Genomic DNA, 9,101 nt, shown 5'->3' with positions numbered 1-9,101 from the left:
CACGATCCATTCTGCAAAGAGCAACCAGAGTGATCCTTTTAAAAATATAAGCCTGATGGGAGCATCTGGGTGGTTTAGTGGGTTAAACTCCTGCCTCTAGCTCAGGCCCTGATCCCAGAGTCCTGGGATTGAGCCCCACATCAGGTTCCATGCTCAGCAAGGAGTCTGCTTCTCCCTCAACTTCTGCCCCTTTCCCCTGCTCATGTTCTCTCCCTCTCTCTCAAAATAAATAAAATCTTCTTTTTCCGCAAGATTTTATTTTTTGACACAGAGAGAGATCACAAAAAGGCAGAGCGGCAGGCAGAGAGACGGGGAAAGCAGGGTCCGCACGAAGCAGAGAGTCTGATGCGGGACTCGATTCCAGGACCCTAAATCATGACCTGAGCCGAAGGCAGAGGCATAACCCACTGAGCCATCCATTTGCTCCTCAAGATATATGAAATCCTAAAAAGATAAAAATATAAGCCAGATAGGCTAACACTCCTACATAAAACACTCCAGTAACTCCCTATTCCAACTACTAAAAACCCACATTTTTTTTTGAGATTTTGTTTATTTATTTGACAGAGAGAGTGTGCAAGCACAAGAAGGTGGAGCAGCAGAAGGAGAGGAAGAAGCAGGCTCCCCATGAATCACGGAGCCTGAAGCAGGGCTCCATCTCAAGACCCTGGAATCATGACCTGAGCCTAAGGCAGATGCTTAATGGACTGAGCCTCCTAAGCACCCTAAAAACCCACAATTTTTTACCAGGACCCTCAAGACACTACTGAGCAGGCCTCTGCCCTACCTCCCTGAATCTCATCTTCCTCACTCTCATCTTCCTCACTCTCACCCTCACTTTCAGCGCTCACAGGCTCTGTTTTCTTGCCTGTGAACACACCCAAGTTCATTACCATCAAGGGAAATTTCCAGTTGCATAGTTTCCTCCTGCCCAAGACAATCTTCCTCCCAGTACTTCCTCATCATTTAAGACAAGATTCTGTCCCTTACCTAGACAGGCTCTCCCACATCAATCCATTATGATTTACCACTGCTTTAAATTATTTAGTTTATTTATTTACAATTTGCTCTTTTCACTAGACTATAAACTCAAGAGCCAGAACCTTTTTTATCTTGTTTGTCAGTTTCATCAGCAGCTAAAACTGCAGAGACACAAAAACAAATATTCATTGGTTGGCCATATTTTAGAATCTGGAATCAGGACTGATCATCTCCACCCTCTAAAAACTTGCTTTGTAATCCTTGAGCTCCTAATCTCTTTGGGGCAGCAAAGGGAGAGAGAATCCCAAGCAGGCTCCACAAACAGCACAGAGCCTGAGGCAGGGCTCGGTCCCACTATCCTGAGAGCATGACGTGAGCCAAAATCAAGAGTGTGACACTCAACCAACTGAGCCCCTGAGGGGGGTTTTGACTTGTAGTTCCCTGATGATGAGTGACACTGAGCATTTTTTCACGTGTCTGTTCACCATCTGGTTGTCTTCCTTGGAAAAAATATCTGTTCATGTCTTCTGCCTGTTGCAGAAATAGGTTCTATATTCTGGCCCCAGCACAGATATCACTGAACCGTGTGAACATTTACTACTACCTTGATCTCTGTGTATCATAATTTCCTTAGCTATGCCAATATAATATCTGTCGCTAATTAAGAGCCCAGGGCACTCGGGGCACCTGGGTGGCTCAGTGGGTTAAAGCCTCTTCCTTCAGCTCAGGTCCTGATCCCAGGGTCCTGGGATCGAGCCCCACATCAGGCTCTCTGCTCAGCGGGGAGCCTGCTTCCTCCTCTCTCTCTGCCTGCCTCTCTGCCTACTTGTGATCTCTTTCTCTGTCAAATAAGTAAATAAAATCTTTAAAAAATAATAATAAAATAAAATAACTAACCCAAGGCCATGCTACTAGTAACGAATGAGGTAGAGATAGAAAGCTGGCCCAGGCTATGATGAAGCCCAGCTTCATTCCGAGACAAAACAGATAGTAGATAATATCTGAGCATACCAAGTATGTAGTGAGAAAACATTTTATAATGGATCAGGCGCATAACTGTTTTCAATCTTATCCCATAACAACAGAGTTCCAGCAATTATTGGTTTGACCATTTACTCTAACCTTCAGATTTCCCCTCTGTAAATAGGTATATTTAATACTCTTAGGATGGGGATGCCTGGGTAGCTCAGATAGTTAAGCATCTGCCTTCGGCTCAGGTCATGATCCCAGGGTCCTGGTATGGAGTCTCATGTCAGGCTCCCTGCACAGCAGAGAGTCTGCTTCTCCCTCTCTCTCTCTGCCTCTCACCCTGCTTGTGCGCTCTCTCTCTCTCTCTCTCTCCCTAATAATTAGAATCTTTAAAAAAAGAATACTCATAGGATGGTTGTGACTATGATATAATATGTAAGTATCAAGCATTGACTTCATGCTGTGATCCTTTTTTCACTCTTTCCTTTCTTTTCGTGTGTGTGGGGTTTTTTTTTTAGGTCTATTTATTTTTCTCAGTAATCTCTGCACCCAACATGGGGCTTGAACTCCCAACCCCACGATCAAGAATTGCAGATACTGACTGAGCCACCAGGCACCCTGTCATTCATTTCCTTTCCTTTTGAATGAATAACTAAATGCTTGTATTGCTGATGCCTGGTAAGAATATAGAACACATTCATCCAAATTTAAAAAAAAAAAGAGAGAGAGAGAATACTTGGGGCACCTGGGTGACTCAGTCCATGGGACGTCTGCCCCAGCTTGGGTGGTGATCTCGGGGTCTAGGGATTGAGCCACACATTAGGCTCCCTGCTCAGCGGGGAGCTTGCTTCTCCCTCTCCCCCGCACCTCCCCCCCCCCAACTCATGCTCTCTCTCTCTCGCTATCTCTCTCAAATAAATGAATAAAATCTTTAAAAAAAAGAGAGAATACTTACCTAAAGTTAGATAACACTAAACCATAAGGTTAATCAGCTCTACATTCTCTGGTATTTTCCCATACCCCTGAAAATTTCTGAGTTCTTGGGGTGAAACACTGCAATTCTACTTTTTACATATGCTTCAGAGAAAAATGAAAGTAGGGAAGGTATAGAACATTCACAAATGATGTCAAGTTATTCTTTGCATAGACTAGACCAAAAGCTTTTGTCCTTTTTACCACTTAAAGTTGTGTGGCCTCATGCAATGATTTAATCTCTCTACCCACAAAAAGGATATGATAACACCTAGGGCACAGTGTTCTTATGGGGATGAAATGAGATTACATTACTTTTACACAGATGAAGTTCTTACCACAATTCCCAACTCATGACTCAGCTGTTTGGTATATTTAGGTGCTTCTCAGTTCACCTGACAGAAAACCCAAGCCCAAAAAAGGCCCAAAGGAAGGACATTTCTTGTCTTCTAACAAGAAGTCTACCAGTAGGGTGGTTCCAGGACCAATCATTTCAACATGGCACACCAATGCCTTCAATCATCCAGCATCTGTCCAGCTTACCATTCTGTCATCTTTAGTGTCCACCACTCCCCCTCTTGGTTGCAGCTCTAAAGTAATCACATCATAACTCGCCACCAAAGATAAGTGCCCATTGTCTGATGTCTTCTTTTAAGAGAGAGAGAAAAACCTTCCCAGAAGCTCCAGAAATAGACATCCTTACATCTCTTACCCAGAACATGGTTAATGTCCTAGTCCCAAAAAGGAAGGAATGGGATTGCCATGAGAGGTCCCGTCTTTCCTAAAGCAGATATCACCCAGAAGAGAGTAGACAGGACTGGGGTTCTCTTGGCAAGTAATAAAGGATGGAGAATGGCTGTTGGATAGCCACAAAGGGTATTATAATAGTCTTCAGTGATGGTCACCCAATATTTCTGGTTTTCTTCCTTTCCAGATGAATAACAGAATTGTATTTCCTGGCCCCCTTAGAGCTGGGTGGGAACATACCATTAGCTCTGGCAAATGCATAGTGAGTTGAAGTGGTATGTGTCACTTTCCCGTTATCTCCATTTTTCACTGTAATTAACCGCAAATAAGTAGCAAAACATGTACAATAAACTGAATTATCTGATGCTAATTGATTTATTTAAACAACCAAAAACTACATAAGAACATGCTCAGAAAAATTAAAGATCTACATGAACAAAAAGTATATAGTATTCAGAAACCAGAAAACTCAATAACGTTAAGATATCAGTTGTTGGGGCGCCTGGGTGGCTCAGTGGGTTAAAGCCTCTGCCTTTGGCTCAGGTCATGATCCCAGGGTGCTGGGATCGAGCCCCGCATCGGGCTCTCTGCTCAGCAGGGAGCCTGCTTCCTCCTCTCTCTCTGCCTGCCTCTCTGCCTACTTGTGATCTCTGTCTATCAAATAAATAAATAAATAAATAAAATCTTTAAAAAAAAAAAAAAAAAGATATCAGTTGTTGGCGCCTGGGTGGCACAGTTGGTTAAACATCTCCTTCCACTCAGGTCATGATTCCAGGGTCCAGGGATCAAATCCTTCATCAGGCTCCCTGCTCATCGGGGAGCCTACTTCTCCCTCTCCCTCTACCCCTCCCCAACCCCACTCATGCTCGCTCGCTTGCGCACTCTCTCTCTCGCTCTCTCTCTCAAATAAATAAATAAAATCTAAAAATTAAAAAAATATATATCAGTTTTCCTCACCTTGGTCTACAAATTCAACACAATCCCCATCAGAATCCCCGCATATTTTTTCTCTCTCCTTTTTTTTTTTTTTAAGATTTATTTATTTCAGAGAGAGAACAGGGGCAGGGGGAGAGAGACAGAGAGAATCCTCAAACCAACTCCCCACTGAGCACAGAGCCTGACACGTACCTTTGTATTGATCGAACCGTTATGTACAATGCTAAGACATGGAAGCAACCTGTGTCCATCGATAGACAATGGATAAGGAAGGCTCAATCCCAGACCTCTGAGATCATGACCTGAACCAAAATCAAGAGTCAGACACTTAATGGACTGAGTCCCCCAGACATCCCCTAGCAGGTGTTTTTTTTTTTTAATTAACGAGTTGATTCTTCATACTGAAATGCACTAGAATGGCCAAAAGAATATGGAAACAGAAAAAAAAGTTTGAGGACCAACACTACCTGATTTAAAGATTTATTACAGGGGCACCTGGATGACTCAATCAATCAAGCATCTCTAAGTCTTGATTTCAGCTCAGGTCATGATCTTGGCATTGTGAGATCAAGCCCTGAGTCAGACTCCATGTTGGGTATAGAGCCTCCTTGGGATTCTCACTCTCTCTCTCCCTCTGCCCCTCCCCCAACTCATGCACAAGATCTCTCTCTCTCTCCCTCTCTCTCTGATAAATAAAATCTTTAAGGGACACCTGAATGGCTCAGTTGGTGGATCGTCTGCCTTTGGCTCAGGTCATGATCGGAGGGTCCTGGGATCAAACCCCACATGGGGCTCCCCGCTCAGCAAGGAGTCTGCTTTTCCCTCTCCCTCTGCCCTTCTCCTCACTCATGCTCTCTCTTTCTTTCTCTATCTCTCTCTCAAATAAATACATAAATAAAATCTCTTTTTAACAAAAGATTCCACATATAAGTGAAATCATATTGTATCTTTCTCTGTCTGACTTACCTCACTTAGCATAATATCCTCTAGGTCCATCTATGTTATCACAGATTGCATTCTTTTTTTTAAGACTGAGTGATATTCACATATATATGAATATATATGAAGATAGATAGATAGATACCACTTCTTCTTTATCCATTGTCTATTGATGGATACAGGTTTCTTCCATGTCTTGGCATTGTACATAACAGTTCGATGAATACAGAGGTACACATATCTTTTCAAAAAAGTGTTTTCATTTTCTTTGGGCACCCAACAATGGAATTATGGACTGCACAGTAAGTTCTTTCTTTCTTTTTTCTTTTTGAGACTTTATTTATTTATTTGAGAGAGAGAAAGAGAGAACATGTGTGTACAAACAAGGAGAGGGGCAGAGGGAAAGGAAGAGGGACAAGGAGATTCCTGGCTGAGCAGGAAACCCAGCGCGGGCTCAATCCCAGGACCCTGGGACCATGACCTGAGCCAAATGCAGATGCTTAACCAACTGAGCCATCCAGGTACCCCTGGCCTGTATGGCAGTCCTTTTTTGGTCTGGTTTGGTTTTTTGTTGTTGTTGTTATTGTTGTTTTGTCTGTAGGTTGCCTGCTTTTTTTTTTTATCTTTATTTTTTATTTTTTTTAAAAACATATAATGTATTTTTATCCCCAGGGGTAAGGTCTGTGAATCGCCAGGTTTACACACTTCCCAGCACGCACCATAGCACATACCCTCCCCAATGCCCATAACCCCGCCCCCCTCTCCCGACCTCCCCTCCCCCCAGCAACCCTCAGTTTGTTTTGTGAGATTAAGAGTCACTTATGGCTTTTTCCCAACGGGTTTGCTGCCAGAACACAGGTGTCGTGAAAACCACCGCTCATCCTAAACCAGAATGGGGAAGGAAAAGACTCATATCAACATTGTTGTCATCAGACACGTAGATTCGGGCAAGTCTACCACTACTGGTCATCTGATCTACAAATGTGGTGGGATCGACAAAAGAACTATCGAAAAATTCGAGAAGGAGGCTGCTGAGATGGGAAAAGGCTCCTTCAAGTATGCCTGGGTCTTGGATAAACTGAAAGCTGAACGTGAACGTGGTATCACCATTGATATCTCCCTGTGGAAATTCGAGACCAGCAAGTATTATGTGACCATCACTGATGCTCCAGGACACAGAGACTTTATCAAAAACATGATTACAGGCACATCCCAGGCTGACTGTGCTGTCCTGATTGTTGCTGCTGGTGTTGGTGAATTTGAAGCCTGTATTTCCAAGAACGGGCAGACCCATGAGCATGCCCTTCTGGCTTACACACTGGGCGGGGTTATGGGCATTGGGGAGGGTATGTGCTATGGTGCGTGTTGGTGTTAACAAAATGGATTCCACTGAGCCACCCTACAGCCAGAAGAGATACGAGGAAATCATTAAGGAAGTCAGCACCTACATTAAGAAAATTGGCTACAACCCCGACACAGTAGCATTTGTGCCAATTTCTGGTTGGAATGGTGACAACATGCTGGAGCCAAGTGCTAATATGCCTTGGTTCAAGGGATGGAAAGTCACCCGTAAAGATGGGAATACCAGTGGAACCACACTGCTTGAAGCTGTGGGTTGCATTCTGCCACCAACTTGTCCAAATGACAAGCCCTTGCGTCTGCCTCTCCAGGATGTCTACAAAATTGGTGGTATTGGTACTGTCCCTGTGGGCCGAGTGGAGACTGGTGTTCTTAAGCCTGGCATGGTGGTCACCTTTGCTCCAGTCAATGTTACAACTGAAGTCAAGTCTGTTGAAATGCACCATGAAGCTTTGAGTGAGGCCCTTCCTGGGGACAATGTGGGCTTCAATGTCAAGAACGTATCTGTCAAAGATGTTCGTCGTGGCAATGTGGCTGGTGACAGCAAAAATGACCCACCAATGGAAGCAGCTGGCTTCACAGCTCAGGTGATTATCCTGAACCATCCAGTCCAAATTAGTGCTGGATATGCGCCTGTGCTGGATTGTCACACAGCTCACATTGCTTGCAAGTTTGCTGAGCTGAAGAAGATAGATCGTCTTTCTAGAAAAAAGCTGGAAGATGGTCCCAAGTTCTTGAAATCTGGTGACGCTGCCATTGTTGATATGGTTCCTGGCAAGCCTATGTGTGTTGAGAGCTTCTCTGACTATCCTCCTCTGGGCCGTTTCACTGTTCGTGACATGAGACAGACGGTTGCTTAGGGTGTCATCAAAGCAGTGGACAAGAAGGCAGCTGGAGCTGGCAAGGTCACCAAGTCTGCCCAGAAAGCTCAGAAGGCTAAATGAATATTATCCCCAATACCTGCCACCCCAGTCTTAATCAGTGGTGGAAGAACGGTCTCAGAACTGTTTGTGTCAATTGGCCATTTAAGTTTAATAGTAAAAGACTGGTTAATGATAACAATGCATCGTAAAACCTTCAGAAGGAAAGGAGAATGTTTTGTGGACCATTTGTTTTTGTGTGTGTGTGTGTGTGGCAGTTTTAAGTTATTAGTTTTTAAAATCAATACTTTTTAATGGAAACAACTTGACCAAAAATCTGTCACAGAATTTTGAGACCCATTAAAACAAAAGTTTAATGAGGAAAAAAAAAAAAAAAAGAGTCACTTATGGTTTGTCTCTCTTCCGATCCCCTCTAGTTTCATTTATTCTTCTACCCCCTAACCCCCCATGTTGCATCTCCACTTCCTCATATCAGGGAGATCATATGATAGTTCTCTTTCTCTGATTGACTTATTTCACTAAGCATGATACCCTCTAGCTCCATCCACATTGTTGCAAATAGCAAGATTTCATTTCTTTTGATGGCTGCAATATATATATATATATATATATATATATATATATCCATTCATTTATCTATTCATCTGTTGATGGACATCTAGGTTCTTTCCATAGTTTGGCTATCGTAGACATTGCTGCTATAAGCATTCGGGTGCACGTGCCCCTTTGGATCACTATGTTTGTACCTTTAGGGTAAATGTCCAGTAGTGCAATTGCTGGGTCATAGGGTAGTTCTATTTTCAACTTTTTGAGGAACCTCCATGCTGTTTTCCACAGTGGTGCATCAATTTACATTCCCTCCAACAGTGCACAAGAGTTCCTTTTTCTCCACATCCTCACCAACATTTGTTTTTTCTTGTCTTTTTGAATCTAGCCATTCTGACTGCTGTGAGGTGATATGTCATTGTGATTTTGTTTTGCATTTCCTAGATCTTGAGTAATGTTGAACATCTTTTCATGAGTCTGTTGCCCATCTGTATGTCTTCTTTGGAAAAATGTCTATTCAGGTTCTCTATTTTTTAATCAGATTGTTTAGGGGGGTGGTTTTTTTGTGGGGTTTTTTTGCTGTTGAATTGTATGAGTTCTTCATGTATTTTGGAAATTAAGACCTTATGAGATACATAATTTGTAAATGTTTCCTCCCATTCAGTAGGTTGCCTGTGCATTTTGTTGATGGTTTCCTCTGATGTGCAAAAATCTTCTTAGTTTGACACGGTCCCAGCAGTTTATTATTTCTTTTTAAGATTTATTTATTTA

At 42.9% G+C, this 9,101-nt stretch overlaps 1 pseudogene; it reads left to right on the top strand.

The window, feature by feature from the left end:
• Positions 1–6,369: 6,369 nt before the first annotated feature.
• On the top strand, positions 6,370–7,992 carry LOC116585946 (annotated as a pseudogene).
• The last annotated feature ends 1,109 nt before the right edge of the window (positions 7,993–9,101 follow it).

Source organism: Mustela erminea, chromosome 3 (assembly GCF_009829155.1).
Source record: "Mustela erminea isolate mMusErm1 chromosome 3, mMusErm1.Pri, whole genome shotgun sequence".
In the NCBI taxonomy this organism is placed as follows: domain Eukaryota; kingdom Metazoa; phylum Chordata; class Mammalia; order Carnivora; family Mustelidae; genus Mustela; species Mustela erminea.
This window is presented reverse-complemented; position numbering and strand designations above follow the sequence as displayed.